The sequence below is a fragment of the Ochotona curzoniae genome, unplaced genomic scaffold (genome assembly GCF_017591425.1).
Source record: "Ochotona curzoniae isolate NIBS_2020 unplaced genomic scaffold, NIBS_Ocur_1.0 scaffold_4683, whole genome shotgun sequence".
Taxonomy (NCBI): Eukaryota; Metazoa; Chordata; class Mammalia; order Lagomorpha; family Ochotonidae; genus Ochotona; species Ochotona curzoniae.
This window is the reverse complement of record NW_024467121.1, coordinates 6,640,719-6,654,787: the sequence shown is the minus strand read 5'-3', so window position 1 is coordinate 6,654,787 and position 14,069 is coordinate 6,640,719. Positions and strand designations below refer to the sequence as shown.

At 46.2% G+C, this 14,069-nt stretch overlaps 1 non-coding gene across 1 annotated transcript; it reads left to right on the top strand.

Moving 5' to 3' along the window:
* The first annotated feature begins 4,701 nt into the window (after positions 1-4,701).
* Positions 4,702-4,775, top strand: TRNAN-GUU. Its single transcript has one exon. It is a non-coding gene; the product is annotated as a tRNA-Asn (tRNA).
* The last annotated feature ends 9,294 nt before the right edge of the window (positions 4,776-14,069 follow it).

The following is a 14,069-nucleotide window of genomic DNA, read 5'->3' as shown; positions in this document are numbered from 1 at the left end:
TATTATTTTGGTACATAGTCATTGGAGTTAAGCCTGTAGAGAGGGAAAAGTTACATGGAATATATTGGATTGTTACTGTTTGGTGGGAGTAGGAGTAGAAAGGAGGGTGAAGTGAAAGCTCAGAGCCATTGCAGAGGCAGGATGTTTGTGACTGACTCAAGGTGAGACGCACAAGAGGAACCTGACAGGATGCCAGGGGCTTAGCCTGAGCTGCTGACACAGTGATACGGGGATAAGAATGACGTTCTGTGGTACCTCAAACTCCAGGCTTTAGGCAAATGGCTAATGAGATATCAAGATCTCATATTTTAAAATCATCCTTTTGGTGGGATCATACTTTAAATGTCCAAGTGTACTTGCTGCTTAAGGTGTTTTATAATGAATCACCTAAAATTCTGCAAAGATAACTTTTTTTAAAAAAAAAATGTGGATTATGTATCAAGCTTGCTGTCATCTGGGTGAGGTCATTTGGGTACCTGGTTAGGAGTCTGCTTGGGACACCTGCGTTACATTAAGGCCTTTACTCCCCTCCTGAACCTGCGATTGCACATCCTGGGAGGTAACAAGTGTTAGGACTGGTGCCAGGCCCAGTCCCAATTATTGCAGGCATTTGGGGACTAAAAAAATGAAAGGCAATTTTTTCCCTCTCCCTCCCTTTCAAATAAAATAAGCTAGTATAAAAAAAATCTGTATCACACCTATAGTTCTAATAGGCATGTTTATATGCCGCCAAAAGCTCTAATGATACCCTGGTCAACTGTTTATTGAATGAATGGTTCACTGAGTGCCAACGTTTTACTAGGCACAATTGTTATCATGATTTCATTGACTGTCATTCAAGGTATCTTATTTATTTTATGGGAAAAGCCTGCCAAGAAGGAGCCATTCCTGGCATATTGGTCTGGATTCCACACCTAAAATTTTGCTGACCTGTGCCAATGCAGTAAGCGCATTCATCCTTGTATCATGCCTTCTGAGCCCTCCCCTGGGCAGTGCAAGCCACTAGCAAGTGGACGACAGTGTCTAGGGTTTTCCTGGCCTCACCAACCGGCGGCTTAGCTTCTCTAAACCAGTCCAAAATGTGTTCTCTGAGAGACTCAAGATCCTTTCCTTTCTTTTTAACAGAACCATCACACTTTAACAGTGTCACTGGCATGTTGTCTAAGGTCTTGGAAGTGAAAAGATTATTCGTGTGTGATTTTCCTACGGGTCTGTGAAGTGGGCGAGGTGAGTGTTACTGTACTCTGGAGAAGAAGGAGGAGCTCCTACATTCCAGGGATCCAGCGCCTGAGCAGTTGAGTTTCCCTTTGGCATTTGCTTCCTTTATTCTTTTGAAGCAAGTGACAAGTTGACACCTGCTCTGGTTTGCTAATGTTAATTTTTAGCAGGTGAATTCAGAAAGGCAGCAGGCCCATCAGTTCACCAGCACTCTCACTGTATAGATAGAGTAGGCAGGAACTGTGGCCTCAAACTTCTTTGTTCTGTGAGCGAACTGTGGAAAGCACAAGGTGAGGCACCTCCCCTGACAGTGGTGTGGCTGAGATGGACCAACTGGTGGAATGCAGCAGGTCCACTGAGATCACCTCAGGGCCTTCCAGGACAAGTGGCCCAGCACACTGAGAGGGAGGTCTCGCCCCACTCTCACCGCCAACACACATTTCTAGTTGGATCCAAGGCTCTATCCAACTGGACACAGACCCAACCTTTGTTGCTAGTTGTGCATAATACTTTTCCAGAGATGGATAGGCAGTGATTAAAATGTTGATTCTGTATAATTGGGTAAAACCATAGTATGATTTGAAAATATTGCCTTGCACAGAAGAGGGGTTTTTGAAGAGAACTATTGATGTTTTAAGTTTCTGTTGGAATTCACCAGACAGAATAGTAGTGTAATATATATGTAGATATATATTATATATGTTCCTCTTTTCTTTTAGACTACATCTGTTCCATTAAAAACAGAATGGATATAATTTATCTGAATCACTGAGAACATTTTCCAACTAATTGACACTAATTTTTAAAATGATGAAAAAGGATCTGCTAACCCTTTCACGGTGTCTTGATTTTCTATGTATTTTGGGAGTAGATGAGATGACACAGTCCACCACGGAGGCGGTGTTCTGTGGGAGCACTGTCTTTTGTCCTGTGACTCCTGCCTGCTCAATGGCACTAGCAGCTGAATATGGGAAACTTGGTATTCAGCGCAAGAGTGAGACATGATTTAAGCTTGCAGTAAATCCAGTGATGATCTGGTTAAGAAATGTGACTTAGGTTGCCTTGCTAGTTGTGTTCTTCTCTTGCTCCGTGACGTCTGCTTTAGCATTCTCTCTTGTTTGCTGGTACCACAACCTTCAAACTATCAGGATTTCTCTGATTCTCTTGAGTTTTGAACATTGTAGCTATTTGGGTTGATCATTATTAACAACCCATTCCCCAGATTTGTGAAATACAGAAAGTGGAAAGAATCAAGGTCATGCACAACCCTGTTTGTGGAACTCCTGTGAGCTGCCCATTTTGTTGATAGGAAGCTGTAATAGACTATGCTAATTGGAAACCAGAAATCAGTGTAATTCCTTGTGCCTTATTTGTTAAACAGGTGGGTTCCATTTGCACAGTTCTTCCCTTTCTGTTTTTCATAAGAAACAAATTACATACATAGGCATGTTAACCTGTACAGACATTTTCTTGGGAAAGGCAGGTATGAAATTTCATTGTGTATGCTACCCACACACAAAAGGGGCAAAATACCTCATCTTCTCATTTTCAGTAATTATGAAGATCCAACTATAAATGAGGCTCCAGGAATCATTTGTTTTGGGTTACCTTGATTTCTTGGGAAAGTAAGTGTGTTTCTTAAATTAATTCAGTAGACTTAATTTTGGTTTTTTAGACTGAGTGTAAATATTAAGGCATGATATGAGATAATGGCAAAGATTTAAATGACAACACTTATTCCTGCATGTGAACAGTTTGCAAAATAAAGTGATGTTGAAGTTGAAAGTTCAGATTCCAGTCAATATTTTGTAAGATTGGGATCACACTGAAAGATGATGAAGGGCACAGCTAATGAAGTGTGGATACAGCTATTGATTTTATTTAAAAATTTTTTCAAGGCCAAATTTTAAAACAGATGGTAGTTGTCACTTAGACAAACTTTTGGCATAGAGTCACTGTTACTTTCTAAATGTTTTTCTTGCTGTTTCTCATTCTTTTAGAAGTTAAAATGATGACAAGTGAGGAAAGGAGATGAGAGCTAAAGCTACTGACCAGAGTAGGAGTGCTCCTAGCATTATTTTAGGCTGGAGAGTAAACCTTGAGTGCCTCTGGGGCTTCAGGCACCTCGACCCTCCAGGCTGTTCTAACTGAATAGTCAGGAGTATTATCATAACAGAGGGAAGGACTCCCATTTCGGTGTTGGGAGAAGAAAACTCAGTGCTGACAGTTTTAGTTTAGGGCAACAGGTGTACAATCTGTGAATATGCAGATGGCATAAAAGCCGAGACCAAGCTCATGCTATGCTCTGCAATAGCGTTTCTGAGGTTGGTTTTTTCAAATCCAGAATTTTCAAGTGCACTGCTCAAAGTTAGTTGAAAGTGGAATGGGACAGCTCGGTGCGAATTCACAGCTGTTGAACATCTCAGCGCTTTCAAGCAACTCAGCTGTTAATTGGTTCCAAAGCCAATTTAAGTTGTCACCACGCAGCGGGAGCTCAGAACGTTGATTGGATCGCGGCGTGGCAAGCACAACTTCCTCACTCAGGATCCGGATTCTTTTCCAGAGGGATGCCGCACAGAGCTAGTCAGTGACTGTTAAAAATTTAATTCTCAGGTCCTCAAGTGGAAGCTTGCAATTGTTTGAGGACGGCAGAAGGGGAAAAAGCTTATTCGGAATACTCAAGTGTGAAAGGCAAAAGGCAACACTGGCACCAAAGGGGGAAGGTTTTCTTGCACTTTTTGGGATTAACAAGTTTGGTAGCACTGCCGAAATGTTTCAGGAGTTGGTCATAAGTCATCCTTTTCCCGTTTGTAACGTCTATTTCATAAAACTGGGTCATAAATATTCTGCAAGACGTGTGTGTTTTAAGAGGCATGGCTTACTTAAATGTGGGTGAATAAACTCACTCCAGGGAGACTAGAGAGCAGTTTTAGCAATAAACCACGTTTGCGAAGTGCACAGGGACTAAAGAATGTTACCGTAGGGATCTTGGGTATTTTCAGCAACAGAACGTTAGTGTGAGGTCAGTACCAAACAAATAGGGATGTATTGTGTATTGGGATTTAATCACAGCCAAGTAAATAAAGCTAGAGAAGGCAGCCACCGTGGTTGCCAACTTGGAAATGCAGCACTGGGAAGATGAGCGAGCGAAGGAAGCATGGACAGAGCTTGCAACAAAAGGAGGGCTTTTGAAAGAATGCTTATTTCCTTATAAAAGGAAACGGGTCAAAAATATCCTCCCCAGATGGAGCGTTGAGAACGAGAATCCAGGGGGCGGAGCGTCATTTAAACATACCTCGCAGTCTGCCCTTTTGCTCGGTCTTTCTGTGTAATATTCCAGTATACATAAAAGAAAAAGTAGCTTTTAGAAGGTTGAACCTAATAATTCTGGTTTCAATCATATGACTCATGAGATAGAATATGCACACGCAGCCTTTATTATTCTTCATAAAGGTTGTGGCTAAGGAGGTTGCCACCATCGGAGTCTCTGTGGCGCAATCGGTTAGCGCGTTCGGCTGTTAACCGAAAGGTTGGTGGTTCGAGCCCACCCAGGGACGCGTTCCCTTTTTGCGAGCCTCTCGCGGGTAGTTTTGCTTCCATCGCAGGAGTTCAGACCTCCCAGCTACACTGGCGAGCTCTCCCGAAGAATCAGAGCAAACCCGGACCCAGCGCGACCTGGTGGCCGACCGCTCCTCGGTTTCCGGGCGTACCGGGTGCCCTTCCCCTCTCTCCCGGAGCTCGGCCCTGGATCGCTGCGAGCAGCAGGGCCGGCTGGTTCGGGCGCCGAGGTCGGGCTGGCCGCACGTCCCGGAAGGCCCCCCAGCGCGCCCCCGGTCCCGTTCTAAATCGGGACGCTTGCAGAGTCCCAGGCCCCCTGAATGGCTGTATTTCGGCCAAATTCAAGTGGCAAACAGACTCACAACTCTCCGCTTTTGCTGACGTGTGGCCCTCTTTGTTCCTCGTTGGCGTCTACATCCTAGTACGCTGCCACCAGGATGAATTGTTTGAACCAATTGGATTGTGCTCGGTGTTAGCACATTCAGAAGTGCCTTTTGTCACACTAAACCCCGTGTTGTGGACGCTCTGGCAAGTGTTTTCCTATTAAAATGCTAGCATTGTGTGGCGAATGAAATAAATATAAAAATGCATGACTGTTGTAACACTTCTTAAAAAAAAAATGATACTCTCTAGATATGAACTTCCTTGACAAAGTAATCCGTTTCATCAAAACAGCTGTGTTGGGCATATCCTACGGAGACGCAGATGAGGGTTGGGAGCGGAAAGTGGAAGAACTGTCCCATCTTGTGCAGATGGGGGATTCTGTACTCAGCTCCAAGGGCCCCCTGATTCACCAGTGGTTCCTAGCCGTCCCCTCTCCGCCGCTCGCGCTGAGTACCGAAGGCTGGCTGATGTCCGCCGGAAAGGTCAGGACTCAACAGCTGCGTCTGCTGAGGCTCTGGCTGGTGGTCTCGAGTCCCAAGGCGCCCCACGCCATCCTCGGTGAGCCTGCGCAAGCCCACTTGCTCTGGCCTGGCCTCCTCACACTGAGCCAGGAATGGCGTGGTGGGGGGCCTTGCCCTCATGGCCTCACATAAGCCTAACCCCTCCCCTAGGCCTCTCTTTTCAAATACCATTAACAAGCAACGGTGGAGAGTCCACCCCCCCCCCCCCCGCCCCACGTGCACTCCTGGTGACATACTACAGCTGTAGTTAGTGAAAGCAGTGAGTGCTTACTCACTGCTCATTCCCAGGCGAACCCTTGGATCTCTCGCAGTTGGATATGTGGAGCCTCGTGACCGTTCCACGGGAGGCAGCTGAAGTGCTGGGCAGCCAGGCAGTATGACTGAAGTAGGCTCAGATTAGAACGTGAAGGCATGCCCAGAGCCAAACTCCTCACTCTCCCCTGCTTTGTTGCTACCAACAAGTGGCTCAAGATGGAGCTACCTGATTAATTAGCTTTTGAAAACCCAATGTGATTTTTAAAATGAAGTTTCATTAGTATTTTGCTCCAAGTCTCATGATGCAGGTGAAAGATTTAACACCGAGTATTCATGATATGTTGAGGGGTGAGGAACTCTGAAATGGCTTGTTCATTGTGCTGCTCACCTTCCTTTCGATGGAAACCGTGGGAACATAGAGAGTATTGGGGGCAGCATTTGATCCAACAGGGGGAGAAGGCAAGATCAGAAAGCCCAGTGGGAACAGTCCAGCAATGTATGGAAAGAACAGTCAGCTAGTCTACACTGTGGGGATTCTTGGGCCTGATGGTCATGTTTGGGAATTGGGGGACACCCATCAAAACCCCTGTTTGTGAGACAGAACAGGGATCTGCTCTTAACACAGAGGCCTGGGTGGCCGTTTTAAATCTGATCTGAACTTTCTAAGTATATTCTACTTTACCTTACTGGTGGTGGGGGGGCTGGTTGGTAGGCCTTAGAAGGCAGATAATAAAGAGGAAGGATTAAACGAAAACAGAACAGAGTGTAAAACTGTCTTCCACTGTGAGTGATTGATCGTACAGCAAATGGTCAGCACACTTCTTGTCCATGGCCATTGCACATAAAGGTAGCTATGGGGAATATTTTCGAAAAGCTACTTATATATTTGAGGATGCCTCAATTTTGTAAAATTTTCATTTACATTGGGTCATAGGTGTTGCATTAAATGCTGCTTCAAGGGAGTTTAATTTTGATTTAGTCTCTTGAGTCTAAACTACCAACCAAATCCACATCTACGCTGAAATCATTTGGAGCATTAATGAAAGGCTAAACAGCATTTAAAAGGCTGCTGAGAGAGCCTGGCTAAAGTCCTCACCTTGCATGCACCGGCATCCCATATGGGTACTGGTTCTAATCCCAGCAGCCCTGCTTCCCATCCAGCTCCCTGCTTGTGTCCTGGGAGAGCAGTCAAGGACAGCCCAAAGCCTTGTGTCCCTGCACCCGTGTGGGAGACCCAGAAGAGGCTCTTGGCTTCTGGCTTTAGATCGGCTCAGTTCTGGCCACATGCAGCCGCTTGGGGAGTGAATCAATGGATGGAAGATCTTTTTCTCTGTCTCTCCTCCTCTTTGTAGATCTGATTTTTCAATAAAAATAAATAAACCTTAAAAAAAAAAGGCTGCTGATGCTGAGACATTAGTGATATAAATACATGCCTAATATCACTAGCAAACTGTTGTGTACTTAAAATGCTTATATAAAATTAGAGGAAAATTCAATGAAGTTCTATAAAGGATGAATTAATTGGTACATGCTACAAACTTACTAGAGAATGTAGTATTCAGAGCCGGCATTATGGCTTACCAGATAAAGCTGCTGCCTGCCAGGCCGACACCCCACATGGTTGGAGTCTTGGCTACCGTACTTCTGGTCCAACTCCCTGGGATTGGAATGTACCTGGGGAAGCAGCAGAGGCTGGCCCAAGTCCTGGAATCCCACCACACATATGGGGGATCCCGAAGAAGTTCCTGGCTCTGGCCTAGTCCAAAGCTGGCCTTTGTGGCCATTTGGGGAATGGAGCAGTAGATGGTGGGTCTCTCTCCTCCATCTCTGTAACTCTGGGTTTCAAGTAAGTCTTTGAAAAAACAAAGAGTGTAGTATTCATGGATCTGGAAAAAAAGTAGGTAATCAGTCAGTAAATATTTCAGAACCATCAGAAGAGTTACAGAAACCTTCCATTCTGGGTCTGTTTATATTGCAGGTTTTTCTTTAGCCCACAGGGAAAGCTGACAGAAAGCCACATGGTTAATGCACTTCTGTTTTCTTTTTTTTAAATGGACCAATTAAACAATGTTCTTACAAAGGCAGTGGCTTTTGATTTGCCATTTTAAAAAGTTATGCTTCTTCACATCGTATTATAAAGGTAATGTAAACCGCTACAAAGCTATATTCTTTTTCTGCTGGAATTCTGATGGTAAAGCACAGTATAATAATTTCTGTAATACTCTAATAAATATGTTTCTCTTTAAAAAGTGGTGCATAGGGCCCGGCGCGGTGGCGCAAGTGGTTAAAGGTCCTCGCCTTGCACCCCCGGGATCCCATATGGGCGCCGGTTCTAATCCCGGCAGCCCCGCTTCCCTTCCAGCTCCCTGCTTGTGGCCTGGGAAAGCAGTCGAGGACGGCCCAAAGCCTTGGGACCCTGCACCCGCGTGGGAGACCCGGAAGAGGCTCCTGGCTTCGGATCGGCATAGCATCGACCCGTTGCGCTCACTTGGGGAGTGAATCATCGGATGGAAGATCTTCCTCTCTGTCTCTCCTCTCTGTATATCCGCCTTTCCAATGAAAAAAAAAATAATAAAAAAATAAATCTTTAAAAAAAAAAAAAAGTGGTGCATAATAACAAAACATAGCACAAAAAGGCACCTTTTTCAATTCCTTTGATGGTATTAGAGTTACATTTTTACCACTGTGGGCTACAATTTTCCCTTTTTAGCCACTCTGAGAAGTTCTGGATGCTCCCGATTCAGCATTGTTCAATACAAAAGTCCTCACAGCCTCGCAAGACCGTGTGCATTCTGATGGCGCCCAGGATAGATCCTACTCTCTAGGACAGTGCTATTTATAAGCTCATCAAACTGAAGCAGGGCTTGAATGGCAGGTTGGGGGCTATTGGTCAAGGCTGCCGAGCTCGTCTAGGCTCTCGAGAACTGCTTCCTGAGGTGGTGGTCCGTGTGATGATGCTGTGGCTTAGGAGGAAGACACTAAGTTGATACTCAGGCTCTCATTGACGTCCTGTGGGGAAGGCAGTGCCCATCGCAGAGCAAGCTGACCAGAGGAAGATCCCTGCTCCCTTGAGCACCTCTTTGCAGCCCGTTTTCATTTCTAACTCCCATCCCTGAGGTCTTATGATGCAAGGTTTAGGGGGGGAAATCCCAGAGAAACGCAGCTATTTTATTCCTACTTGCATAACACAGAATAATTAAACATGCAAATTAATTTTATTCCTCTGAACTTGGCAGCCATAATGTAAAAATAAATTTTATTCCTCTGGACTTGGTAGCCATGAGTCCTAAAAATTATCAAACTAGAGTCCAGTGTGGTAGCCTAGTGGCTAAAGTCCTCACCTTGCACGCACCAGGCTCCCATATGGGCGCTGGTTCATGTCCTGGTGGCCCTGCTTTCCATCCAGCTCCCTGCTTGTGTCCTAGGAAAGCAGTCCAGGATAGACCAAAGCCTTGGGACCTTGCACCCACGTGGGAGACCCAGAAATAGCTCCTGGCTCCTGGCTTCAGATCAGCTCAGCTTCAGCCATTGTGGATACTTGGGCAATGAGTGAATCAATGGACGGGATATTTTCTTCTCTGTGTCTCCTCCTCACTGTATATCTAACTTTCCAATTAAAACATACACAAAAAATTTTTTTCTAATGATCAACCAGGGGAGCAAGCTGCCAGCTGTCACTGCCAAGCAGCCACAGCAGAGTCCAGGACCTCGGTCCTGCAGGTGACCTGGGCCTACCCCTTCCACTGATCACATTCCCCTCACACAGTGAAGCCTGTCCCACGTGGAAACACCTTCACAGTTTGCAAGGTCACTTTTGCTGGAGAAGTTCGTAAGAGGAAGTTTAGTGAGATGAACTGTGGCCCTGGTCATTGCAGCTGCTCTTGGCTACAGCTGACACTCTGTCTCTGTCCAATGCTACCCACTTTAGATTCATTTTACCCTAGTGCTTCTGGCAGGGTGTCTTGGCTGATGGTGTGGTCCTGGCTTATAGTCGTGAGGACTCTGCTTATAAAGCCTTCATGGGCTGTTAGTTTTGCTTTTCTCTACCGTCACCATTAGATAGGGATGTCCCAAAAGGCACCCTACTGAGTCACCTGGCTGTTAATGTACTCCTTCCCTAGTCATACCAGGTAATAGCTGCTCTTCTTTGTGGTGATCATGGTCAAGTAATCCTGTCAAAATGTTCATTCCTTTTCTTGCCTGCTGGCCTCTGGGTATAAGGAGATAGAAGTGACCTGCAGTTAGTCATATTTTATATTTAGTGAGAGTTTTGCCATGTCCATCGGTGGAAGCATTCTGCCTAGAGTTGCAGTTCCAGGAAGCACATTTTTCCTACTGGCTGTTCACATCTATTTCTAAATCTTGGTTCCAAAGCCTCTCCACTCTGTGTCCTGCTAAGAAACACAGAACCACAGAAAGGTTACGGATTTTAAGTGGACACACATCCTGAGGCATGGATGACTGGAGTATTCTCTAAGCTGGCTTTAACCTCAGCTCAGCTATGTCTTTTTTTAAAAAGATTTTTTTATTGAAAAGATTTGCAGAGATAAGGAGACTGCTGGTTCACTCCCCAAGTGGCTGCAACAGCCAGAGCTGAGCCAATCCAAAGCCAGGAGGCAGTAACTTCTTCCAGGTCTTCCACATGGGTGCAGGGTCCCAAGGCTTTGGGCCATCCTCTACTGCTCTCCAGGCCACAAGCAAGGAGCTGCATGGGAAATGGAGCAGCTGGGACACAAATCTGCGGCCATATGGGGTCCTGGTGCCTGCAAAGCGAGAACTTAGCCATTGAGTCATCATGCTGGGCCCTCAGTTATGGATTTAAGAGGATTTTCTTGTGATGTCAGGCCGGTAGCTTTAGAGTGAAGCAGTGAGTGAAAGGTTAAGCTGATCCTCTGGCTGTGTGCCCAATGCTCTACTTTTTCCAGGGGAAAATGGACTCAGGGCAGTGTTACATGAGGTTTTGTGTCAGGGATTGAATACTGGTCTTTAAGCAGTGGAGCTAGCCAAGGTTCCATGGGGACCCACAGGGTACTGAACCTGGAGCATGGATCAGAGTCAGGATTCAGTGCCTGTTTCAAGTTAGAAGACAGCCCAGGTCACCCACTGTCACACTTGACCAGCTGGTGTTCTTGGTAGAGTGTCATATTGGGAGTTTGGGCTCACTCTTTGTTGCGGACAGACTAAAGATTCTGTAGTTGCAGTCACGTTTTCAGCCTTGATGAATGGGAGACTAGGCTGCTGGGTCCATGCACAGCCTCACCCCTGACACCATGGCTGCTCCATTATGGTGCTGCGAGTGCTTGTGTTAGCTTATGATGCTATGGATTGACTGGGGCTCATCCAGGGAGCTTCTTTTCTGGTATTACTTGGGATCTTCGCTGTAGTTGCAGCCAGAGGTGGCTAGAGGCTGCAGCTGGGGTTACACTGCATGCCTGGTGCCTTGGCAATCTTCCTTGTAGTCAATTCATCCAGCAAGGTTCCTTAAACTTCTTAAGGGTTGGCTTAACAGCCAAAAAATAAGGAAGTAGCAGTTTCCCAGCTTTCTTGATCAATGTGTTCAGAAGTCAGCTTGTTTCATGTGCTGTTGCTCAGCACCATCTCAGGCCCAGCCCAGACGCAGCACGACACACCTCTGTCTTGACTGGGAGTGGCTGGCTGTGCCCATGGGTAGACACAGAGTTGTTCAGGGTGTTTTTGTGAAGAACACCTGCTACAGTCCACTTCTGCCACAAATTACATTCCTCTCACATACAAAATACCACTAATCCCTTCCTCGAAGACCACAAGCCTTGTGCCATTATGGCATCAGCTTAAATCCAGGATCTCCTTTTAGAAAGCAGGTGTGGCTGCTGAGGCTGTGCAGGTGTGTTTCCTCGAGGGTAGCTCCACATGTCTGGGGAGAGGTTCGTCTTGCTCTAAAGCAGTCATGGGTGAGAGGCCTGAGCTGTGTGTCCTCCCACACTCCCCAGCATTCTGCAGCATGGGTGTGAGGGACCTGAGACCCTTCCTTCTTTCTTGTGTATTGTACATTTCTTTTGTGTCCTGCCCCTCCATGTGGCAGAAGCCATACTTACTTTGTTCGCTGAGCAGGCGTGAGAAGCTGCTCTTGGGAGACATCCTGGTTCTTCCAAACCCTGCTGAATGAAGAGGGTGGATGAGACACGCCCTTAGGATTCTTAGAAATCACTATATCTACTTCAAAGGCTCTACGACACAGCTCTAAACATCTTCCTGAGGTTTCAGCAAGCACCTGACAGTCCCGCCCTTGATCTGAACTTTGTGTGAAGGCATGCTTCTGCTCAGTGTTCTGGATTTGATTTTTATCCCCAAGTTCATTGCTTGCCAGTTGGCATTTGGGGAAACTGGAGGTGAGAAACCCCCTCACTTACAACCCAGTAACTCCTGGCTGCTTTATATGTCCTCCATGATCCATTTGAAAATTCCCCCTATCTATGTTTTCCCTTCTCTTACTCCTCACTGACTTTTTGCAGAAGTAGCTAAGAAAACCAAAACAAAACCAAACTAGGGTATTTGCAGCAGTCTGACTATAAATATCATCAGCAGACCCCCCGAGGTCCCCAGGTGCCTCTGTTGTTTCCTTCACATTTCCCTGCAAATGACAGCTTCACCCATCTAATGGGTGTGTTTGCACTATGCTGCTGTTACCTGGTAATCCTCAGGGCCTCTTGCCTGCAGGCCCTGGCAGCAATTTTGTCCCTGTCTTGCAGGCCCTCACAAATGGTTTCTTTAATGACCTCACTCCTCTTGCCTACCACCTAGTCCATAAGCTGACACCAGAGGTTTTTATTAAGTCAAACACTATTTCCAGATGCCCAAGTTATGTTTTAATTATTTATTGTTGTATACAATTCCCTGTGAAACTCAGTGGCTTCAAAGAACAATCGTTAATTCTAACTGCTGGTTCTATGAATTGGCTGGGGCTAAGCACTGCCTTAACTGCTGTTAATGTGGAGTCCTCTCCTTGGGTGCAGTGAGGTGGGGGCTTGACCAAGATGGCTGGCCCCTCAGTGTCCTCCCATGTGGCCTCTTTCTCCAGATGACATCTGCTGCAGTCTGTTTCCTGTGGCTAGTAACGTGATTCGGCAGCGTGGACACTTACAGAGAAAATAGGCAGTGGAGCTGCCTGTGCTGGTGGCCACCTCGTTGGCAGAGGCCTGAAGCAGTGCCAAGCACCAGGGCATCGTGCGGTGACAGACACAGCTGAACTGGCTTTATAGCAGACCCTCTCTCGAGGTGATCCATTACTGCATGAACAGATTCATTCGTTAATGAAAACAGAGAACTAGTCACATTCTAAAGATTCCACTTGGTTCCCCCTTAATACTTCATAACAAGCATTATATTTCAAATGAAATTCAAGAGACAAACCATCTCCCAACCACAGCCACCATCCCCCAGGGCCCCTCTCACTAACAGGGAAGCTAAGTTTTCTTTAAATGGCAGCTCAGGGCACCAAGAGGGCAGTGGAAGGTGCCCAATTTTCTTAGTGACTGGACACAGAAGTCTCAGTGTGTGACTTCTTTGCATTCTATTGGTCAGAGCAGTCAGAGGCTGTGCCCAGATTCATGTCAGCTCCATGTGATCACGGGAACTGAAACAAAGCATTCATTAAGGGAGTGGCAGGATAATTTGTGGGTCTTCTTTGAAGCCTTGCCAGTCTCACCATGCGCCACTGCCATGAATCTGCGTCTGTTCTTTGCCTGGGCCGTTCCTCACCCCACACAGAGGACACCAACTAGAAACTCCACCCACCAGAGGCTTGCCTTGCCTCCTGTCTCGCTTCCTCCTGCCTGAGCAGCAGGGCAGTTGCTATCCATTTTTGTTTATGTCCGTGCACTGAACTGACTCACTGGAACTCTCCCCTGTCTTTTCTTATTTTGTCACTAGGGCATAAAAGACTTCCTCCTGCCCTTCCAGTTCACCACTTTAGCCTTGACTGAGGGAAAGGCATTAAGGCAACACCTGTGGATAATGCGCAAGTTTGGGCCTCTTGCTTATTTATGATCTCCTTGATCTGGCTATGGCCGATCTCGAGCACATCATTTCCATCTCAAAATGGATTGTGCTGTATCAGTCCCATCCTATAACTATAGATCTGGGAGAATGGGCAGT